Genomic DNA, 19,090 nt, shown 5'->3' with positions numbered 1-19,090 from the left:
CAGGTTTGTACAAGGTTGTACAAGTGTGTACAAGGTTGTACAAGAGTGTACAAGGTTGTACAAGTGTGTACAAGGGTGTACAAGTTTGTACAAGTGTGTACAAGGTTGTACAAGTGTGTACAAGTTTGTACAAGTGTGTACAAGTTTGTACAAGTTTGTACAAATGTATACAAGGGTGTACAAAAGTGTACAAGGGTGCACAAATTTGTACAAGGGTGTACAAGTGTGTACAAGCTTGTACAAGTGTGTACAAGGTTGTACAGGTTTGTACAAGGTTGTACAAGTGTGTACAAGGGTGTACAAATGTGTACAAGGCTGTAAAAGTTTGTACAAGTGTGTACAAGTTTGTACAAGGTTGTACAAGTAAGTACAAGTTTGTACAAGAATGTACAAGTGTGTACAAGGTTTTATAATTGTGTAAAAGGTTGTTCAAGTGTGTACAAGGTTGTACAAGTGTGTACAAGGTTGTACAAGTGTGTACAAGCTTGTACAATCGTGTACAAGCTTGTACATGTGTGTACAAGGGTGTACAGGTTTGTACAAGGTTGTACAAGTGTGTACAAGGTTGTACAAGAGTGTACAAGGTTGTACAAGTGTGTACAAGGGTGTACAAGTTTGTACAAGTGTGTACAAGGTTTTACAATTGTGTACAAGGTTGTACAAGTGTGTACAAGCTTGTACAAGTGTGTACAAGCTTGTACAAGTGTGTACAAGGATGTACAGGTTTGTACAAGGTTGTACAAGTGTGTACAAGGGTGTACAAGTATGTACAAGAATGTAAAATTTTGTACAAGTGTGTACAAGGGTGTACAAGTATGTACAAGAATGTAAAATTTTGTACAAGTGTGTACAAGGGTGTACAAGTGTGTACAAGGTTGTAAAAGTGTGTACAAGGTTTTACAATTGTGTACAAGGTTGTACAAGTGTGTACAAGGTTGTACAAGTGTGTACGAGGTTGTACAAGTGTGTACAAGGTTGTACAAGTGTGTACAAGGTTGTACAGGTGTGTACAAGGTTGTACAAGTGTACACAAGTTTGTACAAGTGTGTACAAGTTTGTACAAGTGTGTACAAGTTTGTACAAGGTTGTACAAATGTGTACAAGGGTGTACAAAAGTGTACAAGGGTGCACAAGTTTGTACAAGGGTGTACAAGTGTGTACAAGCTTGTACAAGTGTGTACAAGCTTGTACAAGTGTGTACAAGGGTGTACAGGTTTGTACAAGGTTGTACAAGTGTGTACAAGGGTGTACAAGTATGTACAAGAATGTACAATTTTGTACAAGTGTGTACAAGTTTGTAAAAGGTTGTACAAGTGTGTACAAGGGTGTACAAGTGTGTACAAGGTTGTACAAGTGTGTACAAGCTTGAACAAGTGTGTACAAGGTTGTACAAGTGTGTACAAGGTTGTACAAGTGTGTACAAGGTTGCACAAGTGTGTACAAGAGTGTACAATCGTGTACAAGCTTGTACAAGTGTGTACAAGGGTGTACAGGTTTGTACAAGGTTGTACAAGTGTGTACAAGGTTGTACAAGTGTGTACAAGGGTGTACAAGTTTGTACAAGTGTGTACAAGTTTGTACAAGTGTGTACAAGTTTGTACAAGTTTGTACAAATGTATACAAGGGTGTACAAAAGTGTACAAGGGTGCACAAGTTTGTACAAGGGTGTACAAGTGTGTACAAGCTTGTACAAGTGTGTACAAGCTTGTACAAGTGTGTACAAGCTTGTACAAGTGTGTACAAGGGTGTACAGGTTTGTACAATTTTGTACAAGTGTTTACAAGGGTGTACAAGTATGTACAAGAATGTACAAGTTTGTACAAGTGTGTACAAGTTTGTAAAAGGTTGTACATGTGTGTACAAGGGTGTACAAGTGTGTACAATCGTGCACAAATGTGTACAAGGGTGTACAATCGTGTACAAGCTTGTACAAGTGTGTACAAGGTTGTACAAGTGTGTACAAGGGTGTACAAATGTATACAAGGATGTAAAAGTTTGTACCATTGTGTACAAGTTTGTACAAGGTTGTACAAGTAAGTACAAGTTTGTACAAGAATGTACAAGTGTGTACAAGGTTTTACAATTGTGTAAAAGGTTGTACAAGTGTGTACAAGGTTGTACAAGTGTGTACAAGCTTGTAGAAGTGTGTACAAGGTTGTACAAGTGTGTACAAGGTTGTACAAGTGTGTACAAGGTTGTACAAGTGTGTACAAGGTTTTACAATTGTGTACAAGGTTGTACAAGTGTGTACATGGTTGTACAAGTGTGTACGAGGTTGTACAAGTGTGTACAAGGTTGTAAAAGTGTGTACAAGGTTGTACAAGTGTGTACAAGGTTGTACAAGTGTACACAAGTTTGTACAAGTGTGTACAAGTTTGTACAAGTGTGTACAAGTTTGTACAAGGTTGTACAAATGTGTACAAGGGTGTACAAAAGTGTACAAGGGTGCACAAGTTTGTACAAGGGTGTACAAGTGTGTACAAGCTTGTACAAGTGTGTACAAGGGTGTACAGGTTTGTACAAGGTTGTACAAGTGTGTACAAGGGTGTACAAGTATGTACAAGAATGTACAATTTTGTACAAGTTTGTACAAGTTTGTAAAAGGTTGTACAAGTGTGTACAAGGGTGTACAAGTGTGTACAAGGTTGTACAAGTGTGTACAAGCTTGAACAAGTGTGTACAAGGTTGTACAAGTGTGTACAAGGTTGTACAAGTGTGTACAAGGTTGCACAAGTGTGTACAAGAGTGTACAATCGTGTACAAGCTTCTACAAGTGTGTACAAGGGTGTACAGGTTTGTACAAGGTTGTACAAGTGTGTACAAGGTTGTACAAGTGTGTACAAGGGTGTACAAGTTTGTACAAGTGTGTACAAGGTTGTACAAGTGTGTACAAGTTTGTACAAGTGTGTACAAGTTTGTACAAGTTTGTACAAATGTATACAAGGGTGTACAAAAGTGTACAAGGGTGCACAAGTTTGTACAAGGGTGTACAAGTGTGTACAAGCTTGTACAAGTGTGTACAAGGTTGTACAGGTTTGTACAAGGTTGTACAAGTGTGTACAAGGGTGTACAAATGTGTACAAGGCTGTAAAAGTTTGTACAAGTGTGTACAAGTTTGTACAAGGTTGTACAAGTAAGTACAAGTTTGTACAAGAATGTACAAGTGTGTACAAGGTTTTACAATTGTGTGAAAGGTTGTTCAAGTGTGTACAAGGTTGTACAAGTGTGTACAAGGTTGTACAAGTGTGTACAAGGTTGTACAAGTGTGTACAAGGGTGTACAAGTTTGTACAAGTGTGTACAAGGTTTTACAATTGTGTACAAGGTTGTAAAAGTGTGTACAAGCTTGTACAAGTGTGTACAAGCTTGTACAAGTGTGTACAAGGATGTACAGTTTTGTACAAGGTTGTACAAGTGTGTACAAGGGTGTACAAGTATGTACAAGAATGTAAAATTTTGTACAAGTGTGTACAAGGGTGTACAAGTATGTACAAGAATGTAAAATTTTGTACAAGTGTGTACAAGGGTGTACAAGTATGTACAAGAATGTAAAATTTTGTACAAGTGTGTACAAGGGTGTACAAGTATGTACAAGAATGTAAAATTTTGTACAAGTGTGTACAAGGGTGTACAAGTGTGTACAAGGTTGTAAAAGTGTGTACAAGGTTTTACAATTGTGTACAAGGTTGTACAAGTGTGTACAAGGTTGTACAAGTGTGTACGAGGTTGTACAAGTGTGTACAAGGTTGTACAAGTGTGTACAAGGTTGTACAGGTGTGTACAAGGTTGTACAAGTGTACACAAGTTTGTACAAGTGTGTACAAGTTTGTACAAGTGTGTACAAGTTTGTACAAGGTTGTACAAATGTGTACAAGGGTGTACAAAAGTGTACAAGGGTGCACAAGTTTGTACAAGGGTGTACAAGTGTGTACAAGCTTGTACAAGTGTGTACAAGCTTGTACAAGTGTGTACAAGGGTGTACAGGTTTGTACAAGGTTGTACAAGTGTGTACAAGGGTGTACAAGTATGTACAAGAATGTACAATTTTGTACAAGTGTGTACAAGTTTGTAAAAGGTTGTACAAGTGTGTACAAGGGTGTACAAGTGTGTACAAGGTTGTACAAGTGTGTACAAGCTTGAACAAGTGTGTACAAGGTTGTACAAGTGTGTACAAGGTTGTACAAGTGTGTACAAGGTTGCACAAGTGTGTACAAGAGTGTACAATCGTGTACAAGCTTGTACAAGTGTGTACAAGGGTGTACAGGTTTGTACAAGGTTGTACAAGTGTGTACAAGGTTGTACAAGTGTGTACAAGGGTGTACAAGTTTGTACAAGTGTGTACAAGTTTGTACAAGTGTGTACAAGTTTGTACAAGTTTGTACAAATGTATACAAGGGTGTACAAAAGTGTACAAGGGTGCACAAGTTTGTACAAGGGTGTACAAGTGTGTACAAGCTTGTACAAGTGTGTACAAGCTTGTACAAGAGTGTACAAGCTTGTACAAGTGTGTACAAGGGTGTACAGGTTTGTACAATTTTGTACAAGTGTTTACAAGGGTGTACAAGTATGTACAAGAATGTACAAGTTTGTACAAGTGTGTACAAGTTTGTAAAAGGTTGTACATGTGTGTACAAGGGTGTACAAGTGTGTACAAGCGTGCACAAGTGTGTACAAGGGTGTACAATCGTGTACAAGCTTGTACAAGTGTGTACAAGGGTGTACAGGTTTGTACAAGGTTGTACAAGTGTGTACAAGGGTGTACAAGTATGTACAAGAATGTACAATTTTGTACAAGTGTGTACAAGTTTGTAAAAGGTTGTACAAGTGTGTACAAGGGTGTACAATCGTGTACAAGCTTGTACAAGTGTGTACAAGAGTGTACAAGTTTGTACAAGGTTGTACAAGTGTGTACAAGGGTGTACAAATGTATACAAGGATGTAAAAGTTTGTACCATTGTGTACAAGTTTGTACAAGGTTGTACAAGTAAGTACAAGTTTGTACAAGAATGTACAAGTGTGTACAAGGTTTTACAATTGTGTAAAAGGTTGTACTAGTGTGTACAAGGTTGTACAAGTGTGTACAAGCTTGTAGAAGTGTGTACAAGGTTGTACAAGTGTGTACAAGGTTGTACAAGTGTGTACAAGCTTGTACAAGTGTGTACAAGGTTGTACAAGTGTGTACAAGGTTGTTCAAGTGTGTACATGTTTGTACAAGTGTGTTTAAGTTTGTACAAGGTTGTAAAAATGTGTACAAGGGTGTACAAAAGTGTTCAAGGGTGTACAAGTTTGTACAAGGGTGTACAAGTGTGTACAAGCTTGTACAAGTGTGTACAAGGGTGTACAGGTTTGTACAAGGTTGTACAAGTGTGTACAAGGGTGTACAAGTATGTACAAGAATGTAAAATTTTGTACAAGTGTGTACAAGGGTGTACAAGTGTGTACAAGGTTGTACAAGTGTGTACAAGGTTTTACAATTGTGTACAAGGTTGTACAAGTGTGTACAAGGTTGTACAAGTGTGTACGAGGTTGTACAAGTGTGTACAAGGTTGTAAAAGTGTGTACAAGGTTGTACAAGTGTGTACAAGGTTGTACAAGTGTACACAAGTTTGTACAAGTGTGTACAAGTTTGTACAAGTGTGTACAAGTTTGTACAAGGTTGTACAAATGTGTACAAGGGTGTACAAAAGTGTACAAGGGTGCACAAGTTTGTACAAGGGTGTACAAGTGTGTACAAGCTTGTACAAGTGTGTACAAGGGTGTACAGGTTTGTACAAGGTTGTACAAGTGTGTACAAGGGTGTACAAGTATGTACAAGAATGTACAATTTTGTACAAGTGTGTACAAGTTTGTAAAAGGTTGTACAAGTGTGTACAAGGGTGTACAAGTGTGTACTAGGTTGTACAAGTGTGTACAAGCTTGAACAAGTGTGTACAAGGTTGTACAAGTGTGTACAAGGTTGTACAAGTGTGTACAAGGTTGCACAAGTGTGTACAAGAGTGTACAATCGTGTACAAGCTTCTACAAGTGTGTACAAGGGTGTACAGGTTTGTACAAGGTTGTACAAGTGTGTACAAGGTTGTACAAGTGTGTACAAGGGTGTACAAGTTTGTACAAGTGTGTACAAGTTTGTACAAGTGTGTACAAGTTTGTACAAGTTTGTACAAATGTATACAAGGGTGTACAAAAGTGTACAAGGGTGCACAAGTTTGTACAAGGGTGTACAAGTGTGTACAAGCTTGTACAAGTGTGTACAAGGTTGTACAGGTTTGTACAAGGTTGTACAAGTGTGTACAAGGGTGTACAAATGTGTACAAGGCTGTAAAAGTTTGTACAAGTGTGTACAAGTTTGTACAAGGTTGTACAAGTAAGTACAAGTTTGTACAAGAATGTACAAGTGTGTACAAGGTTTTACAATTGTGTAAAAGGTTGTTCAAGTGTGTACAAGGTTGTACAAGTGTGTACAAGGTTGTACAAGTGTGTACAAGCTTGTACAAGTGTGTACAAGGTTGTACAAGTGTGTACAAGGTTGTACAAGTGTGTACAAGGTTGTACAAGTGTGTACAAGTTTGTACAAGTGTGTACAAGTTTGTACAAGGTTGTACAAATGTGTACAAGGGTGTACAAAAGTGTACAAGGGTGCACAAGTTTGTACAAGGGTGTACAAGTGTGTACAAGCTTGTACAAGTGTGTACAAGCTTGTACAAGGGTTTACAGGTTTGTACAAGGTTGAACAAGTGTGTACAAGGGTGTACAAAAGTGTACAAGGGTGCACAAGTTTGTACAAGGGTGTACAAGTGTGTACAAGCTTGTACAAGTGTGTACAAGCTTGTACAAGGGTTTACAGGTTTGTACAAGGTTGTACAATTTTGTACAAGGTTGTACAAGTATGTACAAGAATGTACAAGTTTGTACAAGTGTGTACAAGTTTGTAAAAGGTTGTACAAGTGTGTACAAGGGTGTACAAATGTGTACAAGGATGTAAAAGTGTGTACAAGTGTGTACAAGTTTGTACAAGGTTGTACAAGTGTGTACAAGTTTGTACAAGGTTGTACAAATTTGTACAAGTGTGTACAAGTTTGTACAAGGTTGTACACGTGTGTACATGGTTTTACAATTGTGTACAAGGTTGTACAAGTGTGTACAAGGTTGTACAAGTGTGTACAAGGTTGTACAAGTGTGTACAAGGTTGTACAAGTGTGTACAAGGTTGTACAAGTGTACACAAGTTTGTACAAGTGTGTACAAGTTTGTACAAGTGTGTACAAGTTTGTACAAGTTTGTACAAATGTGTACAAGGGTGTACAAAAGTGTACAAGGGTGCACAAGTTTGTACAAGGGTGTACAAGTGTGTACAAGGGTGTACAAGTATGTACAAGAATGTACAATTTTGTACAAGTGTGTACAAGTTTGTAAAAGGTTGTACAAGTGTGTACAAGGGTGTACAAGTGTGTACAAGGTTGTACAAGTGTGTACAAGCTTGAACAAGTGTGTACAAGGTTGTACAAGTGTGTACAAGGTTGTACAAGTGTGTACAAGGTTGCACAAGTGTGTACAGGTTTGTACAAGGTTGTACAAGTGTGTACAAGGTTGTACAAGTGTGTACAAGGTTGTACAAGTGTGTACAAGGGTGTACAAGTTTGTACAAGTGTGTACAAGTTTGTACAAGTGTGTACAAGTTTGTACAAGTTTGTACAAATGTATACAAGGGTGTACAAAAGTGTACAAGGGTGCACAAGTTTGTACAAATGTATACAAGGGTGTACAAAAGTGTACAAGGGTGCACAAGTTTGTACAAGGGTGTACAAGTGTGTACAAGCTTGTACAAGTGTGTACAAGCTTGTACAAGTGTGTACAAGGGTGTACAGGTTTGTACAAGGTTGTACAAGTGTGTACAAGGTTGTACAAGTGTGTACAAGGTTGTACAAGTGTGTACAAGGTTGTACAAGTGTGTACAAGGTTGTACAAGTGTGTACAAGGTTGTACAAGTGTGTACAAGGTTGTACAAGTGTGTACAAGGTTGTACAAGTGTGTACAAGGTTTGTACAAGTGTGTACAAGGTTGTTCAAGTGTGTACATGTTTGTACAAGTGTGTTTAAGTTTGTACAAGGTTGTACAAATGTGTACAAGGGTGTACAAAAGTGTTCAAGGGTGCACAAGTTTGTACAAGGGTGTACAAGTGTGTACAAGCTTGTACAAGTGTGTACAAGCTTGTACAAGTGTGTACAAGCTTGTACAAGTGTGTACAAGCTTGTACAAGTGTGTACAAGGATGTACAGGTTTGTACAAGGTTGTACAAGTGTGTACAAGGGTGTACAAGTATGTACAAGAATGTAAAATTTTGTACAAGTGTGTACAAGGGTGTACAAGTTTGTACAAGGTTGTAAAAGTGTGTACAAGGTTTTACAATTGTGTACAAGGTTGTACAAGTGTGTACAAGGTTGTACAAGTGTGTACGAGGTTGTACAAGTGTGTACAAGGTTGTACAAGTGTGTACAAGGTTGTACAAGTGTGTACAAGGTTGTACAAGTGTGTACAAGGGTGTACAAAAGTGTACAAGGGTGCACAAGTTTGTACAAGGGTGTACAAGTGTGTACAAGCTTGTACAAGTGTGTACAAGCTTGTACAAGTGTGTACAAGGGTGTACAGGTTTGTACAAGGTTGTACAAGTGTGTACAAGGGTGTACAAGTATGTACAAGAATGTACAATTTTGTACAAGTGTGTACAAGTTTGTAAAAGGTTGTACAAGTGTGTACAAGGGTGTACAAGTGTGTACAAGGTTGTACAAGTGTGTACAAGCTTGAACAAGTGTGTACAAGGTTGTACAAGTGTGTACAAGGTTGTACAAGTGTGTACAAGGTTGCACAAGTGTGTACAAGAGTGTACAATCGTGTACAAGCTTGTACAAGTGTGTACAAGGGTGTACAGGTTTGTACAAGGTTGTACAAGTGTGTACAAGGTTGTACAAGTGTGTACAAGGGTGTACAAGTTTGTACAAGTGTGTACAAGTTTGTACAAGTGTGTACAAGTTTGTACAAGTTTGTACAAATGTATACAAGGGTGTACAAAAGTGTACAAGGGTGCACAAGTTTGTACAAGGGTGTACAAGTGTGTACAAGCTTGTACAAGTGTGTACAAGCTTGTACAAGTGTGTACAAGGGTGTACAGGTTTGTACAATTTTGTACAAGTGTTTACAAGGGTGTACAAGTATGTACAAGAATGTACAAGTTTGTACAAGTGTGTACAAGTTTGTAAAAGGTTGTACATGTGTGTACAAGGGTGTACAAGTGTGTACAAGGGTGCACAAGTGTGTACAAGGGTGTACAATCGTGTACAAGCTTGTACAAGTGTGTACAAGGGTGTACAGGTTTGTACAAGGTTGTACAAGTGTGTACAAGGGTGTACAAATGTATACAAGGATGTAAAAGTTTGTACAAGTGTGTACAAGTTTGTACAAGGTTGTACAAGTAAGTACAAGTTTGTACAAGAATGTACAAGGTTGTACAAGTAAGTACAAGTTTGTACAAGAATGTACAAGTGTGTACAAGGTTTTACAATTGTGTAAAAGGTTGTACAAGTGTGTACAAGGTTGTACAAGTGTGTACAAGATTGTAGAAGTGTGTACAAGGTTGTACAAGTGTGTACAAGGTTGTACAAGTGTGTACAAGCTTGTACAAGTGTGTACAAGGTTGTACAAGTGTGTACAAGGTTGTTATACTCGTAAGGTCCAATAAAAGTATAAATGTAATGATTTATACTACAGAACTATATAACTTCAATAGGAATCAGCCTAAGTTAAAAAGAAGCCATTTCATTTTCATGTATAACACTGACATTTTATTAACAAAATAAATGAAATCATAACAAATATATACTTTTCCTTTAATTAAATTAAACCTCTGTATCTCAGCCCTAAATACCTAATTATTTAATTGAAACAGTCTTACTTTATGATGGCCTTCCGTAGAGCTCTATTTTAATACAGGAACTCGTCTGTAAAAAAAATATACAAATGCATAAATATGAGCCGACCCCTCGCACCGCCCCCAGACGAACAACTGAAGGAAGCATGCCCCCCATAGTGACAGTGCGAGTGGTCGCCCCACAACCCTAACAAAAGTGAAAGGCCGTGGGTGAACATCAAAGCAAACAAAGAATTGTGAACAAAAGCCTATATATTTATCAAAATCAACAAATAACAACAAACAACAATGATTTTACCCATCCAAAGAATTTCTTTTAATAATCTCTTTTCTGAAAAAATTTAATAAATAAGAATTTTAAATTTACCCTTCTAAACTTACAACTGGTAACTTAAATGTGGAAAAGTTAGGCCTAACTATGAATAAATTAAAGATGGTAACTGTAAATATAGGCTACTTTAAACTTTGAAAAAAAATAACAATTAAATAAATAATAAATACTATAAACATAAATAACGAATAATAAATTGATTTGGGGGCCCCTTTTAGTATCAAGTCCTTCGAAAAATTTGTATAACAAAATAAAACTTGCGGTCTGAAGGCACAAGTGTTCCTTTGGCGGTAGGCGGCGTGGCGGCTTGAAGGCGGAGTGTGTCCTACTGGTTCCAGAAGCAGGGCGACTGGCAGCCCGAAGAGGGAGAAGGTGTAAGGTTTCCCCGGGCGACCCTCTCCGGAAGCAGCAGGAAAAAGCCTCCCATCTGGGACCCTTTAAACAGGTTCCAGGTCTAACTAGTAGGAGTTCATATAACTGGAGTGTAACCTTAGGCCTACCTAGTTTTTTAAGCAAAACACTCCAAAAACAATTTCCGCACCACTCGTTCACTAACCAAAACTATTACAAATTAGATTTTTATTAAAAATATTTTTCTTTTAATAGGCTTTCCTTTATTTAAAACAGTCTTTAAGAGTTATAAAGAGAAAAATGACTAGACAAAATTAATTCAGATAAATAAAGCTTTAAAAACATAACAATAAATAGACTTTTAAATATTACTAACTTTAACAACACATTCTGACAGTAAAATTTTATAGAGATTGGAGTTAACAATAAAAAATATGAATTATCTGGTCCAGAAGGGTAAAACACATTAATCAAACACAAAACAATTATATAAATACTACAATAAACACTTCAAAAAACAGTTCTCACAAAATTTTAAAAATTCTTTGGCTGGAGGTGCATTTTTGGGTAAAACCGGTAATAACTCCGGTTATTACCAACCAAATTTGCTCAAATTGCTTTTAAAAGCTGTGGCACAGGTGCCCGCAGCTTTTAAAAGACAAACCCATGCCTACCAACTAGCCTGAGGCTAGGTAGGGGGTCAGTTACCTACGGTCACTCAGCAAACAGAAATGCGCTAAACTAAAACTTAAATAACTCGGTCATTTATTATCCAAACTTAATGAAAATTGCAGGGGACAAGTAAGAACACTAAAACTAACTAAATATGACCGAGCTTGGCCCCCAAGAGGCGCCATTACTTAACTAAAAAAAATTAGGCTGAGTGACATGGCCTACAATACAAATAACAAAAAAAACACTTTTACAGGGGACAAAGGGACAAAATTTACATTAAACAAGTTGTAGGCCACAATAACAAAACAAAATTGAGCACAAACTAGGCCTTAGGCCTAATAATAAATTAACAGGGACACAGAACAAACGGACCATAGCCCGCACAAAAGTGAGTTTCAAAGTGAGTTTTCTTGGGTAATATCTGGCCTAGAGTCTCGGGGAAAGCTTTGAAAACTTGACAACAACAAAAACTACAAAACTAACCAGAAAAACTTGTGGTCAGACCACACAAAGCTTGGCCAAAGGCCCAACAAAACTCCGTTCAATTCCAGCCTCAGAAATGGGTCTAGCGCCTTGAAAAACAAGTAATTGGTAATTAAAAGTAATTCCAATGCACAGAAGGTGCTTAATACTTGTTTTTCACTAGCCAAAACCCACTCAAAGCCTGCTCAACATGTGGCTGAAAGCCAAGACTAAATCAGAAACTTTCTAACCTAAACAAATCAAATAATAATCAATCAACTTACTCATCTGACGACTGGCAAAACACTTAAACCATGTTCAAAATTCGCTGGCGTAGGAAATAAAGCAATTGTCTGAAGTAAAATATATTGCCTTCAGAAAACGACAAAGTTTGACAGGTTAAATTGACAGTCGCTCGCCTTCTGCCGAAAAATGTGCTCGGCAGCGGAAAAATAGCCCCGGGGTCTGCAGGACTGCTGCCAGACCCAAACTGAACGAGTTCCGGCGCAAGGCCAGCACTCGCACTATACAAAAACACTGAGGCGTGACATTGGTGGGACGCTTGGTGGACATGTCACGGCTCAACCTCCCCCCCCCAAAGGAGGACTTCCTCTCCAAAAAAAAGAAAAACAACCTCTCCCAATACTTGAAGATCTCAACACCACAGATCAACTCAAGTGTCTGAAGTGGGGAACGCCAAAAGTCTTTCAACTGGAGGGACTACTCACCCCCAGGGTTTGCACTGGCCAGTGCTGGAAAATTTACTAGGGAAAAATCTTCAGCAGCGCACAAGGGACAGAAGAGGTGATCAAGCTCTCTGGCCCAGTGCACTTCCCACTCAGACACAAGAGTAACGAAAGAAGACCTACGGAATTGTTCCCCGGAAAGGCTTCAGATGAGAAATGTGAGCCCTCCGGAAAACTTCTCCAGTCTGCGGATCTCCCAGCCGCACGGAGACAGGAGTCAAGAACTTCAAGATGCGGTGGGGACCTGACCACCGATGAGACAACTTAGCGGCTCTCTTGTCCACGGCCGAACTGACCGGATGAGCCTTGCAGAAAACCAAATCCCCCACCTGGAAAGGATTGTCCAACCGACCTCGATTGTGCTTCCTCCGGACCAATTCCCTAGCTCGGATCAAGTTCCTCCTAGCCGCCTGCCAAGTTGCCTTGACATTGGCAGCACCAGGGGGTGGCAGAAGGTCGCCAATTTTCCACACATTTGCCAAAGGATTATTGGGTGGATAGCCCAACAACAGCTCGAAAGGGACCGCCTTGTGACTCTCATGGTGTGCAGTATTGAAAGCAAATTGAATCCAAGGAAGTTCCTGATCCCAGGTGGTCTGCTTGTCAGCATGAAAAGCTATGAGAGCGGATCGAAGATTTCTGTTGAACCTCTCAGCATGGGAAGGCTGTGGATAGTAAGGAGAAGTGGTCACATGGCGGATACCGTGCCCAAAGCACATTCTCTTTGAAAAGGTGAGACACGAACTGAGTTCCGTTGTCGGAAACAATGGTGGCGGGTATTCCAAAGTGTTGGAACAAATGGGTACGAAGTGCCTGCACGGTGAGCTGTGCAGTGGCGTTCCTCAAAGGAAAAAGCCAACAAAACTTGGAGAAGGCATCCACACAAACAAGCAAGAATTTGTTTCCTGACTTGCTACGTGGGAGAGGCCCTACATAGTCTATGAAAACCTTCTCCAAAGGTCTCTCCGCCACCTCAGATGACAACAACCCATACTTGGTATTCTGAGCAGGCTTGCTTAGCGAGCATGTTTGACAAGAACGTACTCGTGCCGCAATGTCCCTGTCCATACCCTTCCAGATGAACATGTCCCTAACCTTCGCAATGGTCTTGTGAATCCCTAAGTGCCCACCCACAGGGGAAGAGTGAAAGTACGCAAAGACCATGGGTACAAGAAGACTAGGCAGCACAACCTTGGGTTTACCTCGCTGTCGGTCTCGACAACAAAGGGCACCCTGGGACAGAAAATATGGGGGGTGGGCTCCCCCATTTTGAAGCTCACCAATGATCTTAGCCAGCTCGGGATCTTTTAACTGATGTGGGATGAACTCAGAAAAGGCAAGGGGAAACTCCAGGAGCACGGCACACCCAGTGTGCTCCTCCTGATCAGAAGGTTGGTCGTCAGGTGAGTGATACATCCTTGATAAAGTGTCAGCAATCACATTCTGCGTGCCTCGAACATGTTGCACTTGGAATTTGAGGGAAGATATTTGGACCACCCAACGACCAATTTTCCCAAGCTGGCGAGGATGTGCAAGGAGCCACGAGAGTGCTTGGTTGTCGGTTTCCAGCAAAAACTCTTTGTGTTCCAAAAAACGTCTGAACTTATTCACTCCAAACACGACAGCCAAACACTCTAACTCATACACAGAAGAGCTTTTCTTTTCGCATGGGTTCAAAGTGCGTGAGGCATACGCAATTGGCTGCCTAACACCATCTACCTCTTGAGACAACACAGCCGCAATGGCGACGGAGGAAGCATCGGTTTGCAAAACAAACTTTTGACTGAAATCTGGCATCGCCAAAACTGGAGGTTGCATGATAGCTTCTTTCAGAAGATCAAAAGACATCTGTTGTGCTTCACCCCAAACAAACTTGGCGCCCTTCTTCCGAAGCTCATTGAGAGGAGCCGCCAACTTAGCCACATTGGGGATGAAGCGCCGGTAGAAACCCACCATGCCAATGAAACGGGCAATGCCTTTGACATCTCGGGGAGGAGGAAACTCCCTGATAGCCTGGGTTCTAGCCGGATCGATACAGACACCTCGAGATGATACTAGATGACCTAGGAAAGAAATCTCAGCCTGAGCAAAACTAACTTTCTCGGGATTTACGGTAAGGCCAGCCCTAAGCAACCTATTCATGACTTCCTCAAGATGAACCAGATGGTCTTCAAAGCTCTCACTGTACACCAAAAGATCGTCAAGATAGTTGAACACAAATTTGAACTTGACGTCATGAAAGATGGAGTCCAGAAGTCTGGTGAGGGTCTGGGCTCCCACAGCTAGGCCCATGGGTACACGTGTGAACTGGTACAAGTTCCACGGAACGCAGAAGGCAGTGAGAGGCCGAGATTCAGGTTTCAAAGGAATCTGATGGTAAGCCTGGTTCAAATCAAACACGGAAAAATACTTGGCCTTACCGAACCAATCGAACGCAGAGTGCAAATCAGGGAGAGGGACAGAGTCAATTTCAATCTGAGCATTCAACTTGCGATAATCTAGAACCATTCGAGACTTGCCATTTGGCTTAGGAACTAGAAAAGCTGGACTTGCGTAACTTGAGCGAGAAGGCTCAATTACCCCATTTTCAAGAAGCTCATTGATGATTCCACGGAGTGTATCCATTTTGGGTGGAGCAAGTTTGTAAGGATGAGAACGAACTGGACGGGTGTCAGTCAAACGGATTTCGTACTCCAAAAGATTGGTGACTCCAAGCTTTGGCGTTAGCACCTCAGGAAAACGAGAACACAAAGTTCTGATTGCTTCAGCCTCACCAGGAGTCAGATGCCCTAAAGGATCAACCTTTGGTTTGCTGGGTGTCTCAGGCTCTACCACAGCTGCACCATCCACAATTTCATCCGCAAAAGGAATGAGCACCCGTCTTGCGAAACGAAAGAAGCACTGGCCTCTGCCTAAATCCAAAATCAGGCCACAATGCTTGATGAAATCCGCTCCCAAAATGACAGGAATGCAAAGGTCCTTGGCTACCCAAAAACTCCACACCCAAGAAAAATGTTCAATCTTGAACTTCAAACGGGCTTCATAGATGATTGGAAGTGGGGATTTCGATGCAGTCCAGCAGATGTGGGTACTTCGCTCAACTTGCTTGATTAGCCCAGAAGATTTTAGATTTTCAAACAGGGAAAGGGAAATGAGACAACGGGCTGACCCAGAATCCACAAGGGCCTTCTGCACCGTTTTACCTAAGAAGATGTTGAGTCGGGGGCAAGTTGAGCGCGCCGCTTTCACTCCCATGCATGCAAGCTCCCTCATTCCCCGCGACAGAGGCTCCCCAAAACCAGCACTCCCAGAAGGGGCAGTACTCAGAGAAACCAAATTCCTGCTGACTTTCTCCAAAACAGCTTTCTCACAGGGCGGTTTAGGCAAACTTTCCCCTTGTGAGCTACTTAGGTTTTTGGACAAAGTCCCAAGATTAACCCTCTGACGACACTCTCGTCTCAAGTGACCTGTTAGACCACAGCCAAAGCAAACAATAGGACGCCTCTGTCTCTGTGGTGTTTCAGGACCTCGACACACGGATGCTACAGCGGGATGGGGACCAGTCCGGGGAAGATGCCCCGCAACGTGCTCCCTTTGACAATCAGCGTCTTGAACGCTCCGTGAAAGGATGACCAACCTATCCAGGTCTGCAAAAGAAGAAGGCTTTGGAGCAAAAATCAGTCTGGACCGCTCCTCAGGCTTCAATCCCTGCAAGACAATGTCCACCAGTTGGGGTTCAGGGATGCCCAGCCGTAGGACACGCCACACGCCACGAATGTCACCCACATACTGACTGAGAGTTTCATCCAATTTTTGAGGTCGAAACACTCTCTCAACCTTCAATCTCTCCATGACCCTGAAGGGGACAAAGAGCTCAAGCACTTCACTGTGAAAATTGTCAAAATTTACTCCCCGTTTCAAACAGTCTAACAATTTGTCACCAAGAGGTCTCAGGCAGAGTGGAACCAGCAGTTCCAACACTACTGAGTCCTCCATGCCTGGGAACTCCTTCAGGTGCAACACCTTTCCCAAAAACTCTAACAAAGGTTCCACCTCTAAACCATCAACCGGGCGAATGTCGCTCAAAACCCCAGCAATGGGATTGGGCAGTGGAGCAAACAAACCCATTTTGCTCTCAGTCAGTCGGCTTACCTTCAAAACACACAAAAAAAATTTTACAACGAACAATTCACAAACTTAACTAACTAAAGGCTCTGGACTGAAATGCCTACAGTCAGAAGAGGTCCCAAACAGAAGAACCTGCCCATACACACCGCCTAAGCCACCAAATCAAAAACACGGACGTACACTCACGACATACACACAACATACATACACTAAACAACAACACCTAACATTTGTGTGATGAGGTAAACACACACACACACAGTTTCAATTTTGGGTTTGGCCATGCTTTTGACACTCTTGCTCCCAAAGGATGCAAGTAATTAACCAGATTCCACCCGGTGACTCGGCCAAGGGCGAGCTCCTAATAAAAACTACAACAGTGTGCTTACCCCAACACGACAACATTTCTTCAAAAAATTCCTAAGACTGCCAGACCAGAATCACCCAAAAATCAAATCCATCCACGGCCCTTCAAAACAAATCCGAACGTGGACAGTGATCGGATCTCTAAGTATCCAAGTCGTGAAACCGAAGTTTCACGACAAGGCACCCAGGACGCAACCAAAAAACCACGCTCTGCTACCATCTGAGCCGACCCCTCGCACCGCCCCCAGACGAACAACTGAAGGAAGCATGCCCCCCATAGTGACAGTGCGAGTGGTCGCCCCACAACCCTAACAAAAGTGAAAGGCCGTGGGTGAACATCAAAGCAAACAAAGAATTGTGAACAAAAGCCTATATATTTATCAAAATCAACAAATAACAACAAACAACAATGATTTTACCCATCCAAAGAATTTCTTTTAATAATCTCTTTTCTGAAAAAATTTAATAAATAAGAATTTTAAATTTACCCTTCTAAACTTACAACTGGTAACTTAAATGTGGAAAAGTTAGGCCTAACTATGAATAAATTAAAGATGGTAACTGTAAATATAGGCTACTTTAAACTTTGAAAAAAAATAACAATTAAATAAATAATAAATACTATAAACATAAATAACGAATAATAAATTGATTTGGGGGCCCCTTTTAGTATCAAGTCCTTCGAAAAATTTGTATAACAAAATAAAACTTGCGGTCTGAAGGCACAAGTGTTCCTTTGGCGGTAGGCGGCGTGGCGGCTTGAAGGCGGAGTGTGTCCTACTGGTTCCAGAAGCAGGGCGACTGGCAGCCCGAAGAGGGAGAAGGTGTAAGGTTTCCCCGGGCGACCCTCTCCGGAAGCAGCAGGAAAAAGCCTCCCATCTGGGACCCTTTAAACAGGTTCCAGGTCTAACTAGTAGGAGTTCATATAACTGGAGTGTAACCTTAGGCCTACCTAGTTTTTTAAGCAAAACACTCCAAAAACAATTTCCGCACCACTCGTTCACTAACCAAAACTATTACAAATTAGATTTTTATTAAAAATATTTTTCTTTTAATAGGCTTTCCTTTATTTAAAACAGTCTTTAAGAGTTATAAAGAGAAAAATGACTAGACAAAATTAATTCAGATAAATAAAGCTTTAAAAACATAACAATAAATAGACTTTTAAATATTACTAACTTTAACAACACATTCTGACAGTAAAATTTTATAGAGATTGGAGTTAACAATAAAAAATATGAATTATCTGGTCCAGAAGGGTAAAACACATTAATCAAACACAAAACAATTATATAAATACTACAATAAACACTTCAAAAAACAGTTCTCACAAAATTTTAAAAATTCTTTGGCTGGAGGTGCATTTTTGGGTAAAACCGGTAATAACTCCGGTTATTACCAACCAAATTTGCTCAAATTGCTTTTAAAAGCTGTGGCACAGGTGCCCGCAGCTTTTAAAAGACAAACCCATGCCTACCAACTAGCCTGAGGCTAGGTAGGGGGTCAGTTACCTACGGTCACTCAGCAAACAGAAATGCGCTAAACTAAAACTTAAATAACTCGGTCATTTATTATCCAAACTTAATGAAAATTGCAGGGGACAAGTAAGAACACTAAAACTAACTAAATATGACCGAGCTTGGCCCCCAAGAGGCGCCATTACTTAACTAAAAAAAATTAGGCTGAGTGACATGGCCTACAATACAAATAACAAAAAAAAACACTTTTACAGGGGACAAAGGGACAAAATTTACATTAAACAAGTTGTAGGCCACAATAACAAAACAAAATTGAGCACAAACTAGGCCTTAGGCCTAATAATAAATTAACAGGGACACAGAACAAACGGACCATAGCCCGCACAAAAGTGAGTTTCAAAGTGAGTTTTCTTGGGTAATATCTGGCCTAGAGTCTCGGGGAAAGCTTTGAAAACTTGACAACAACAAAAACTACAAAACTAACCAGAAAAACTTGTGGTCAGACCACACAAAGCTTGGCCAAAGGCCCAACAAAACTCCGTTCAATTCCAGCCTCAGAAATGGGTCTAGCGCCTTGAAAAACAAGTAATTGGTAATTAAAAGTAATTCCAATGTACAGAAGGTGCTTAATAC

This window comes from Macrosteles quadrilineatus, unplaced genomic scaffold, assembly GCF_028750875.1.
Source record: "Macrosteles quadrilineatus isolate MER2022 unplaced genomic scaffold, UCM_ALF_1.0 Scaffold_65__1_contigs__length_644622, whole genome shotgun sequence".
Taxonomy (NCBI): domain Eukaryota; kingdom Metazoa; phylum Arthropoda; class Insecta; order Hemiptera; family Cicadellidae; genus Macrosteles; species Macrosteles quadrilineatus.
The sequence above is the reverse complement of the archived record's forward strand: the minus strand, read 5'-3'. Positions refer to the sequence as shown.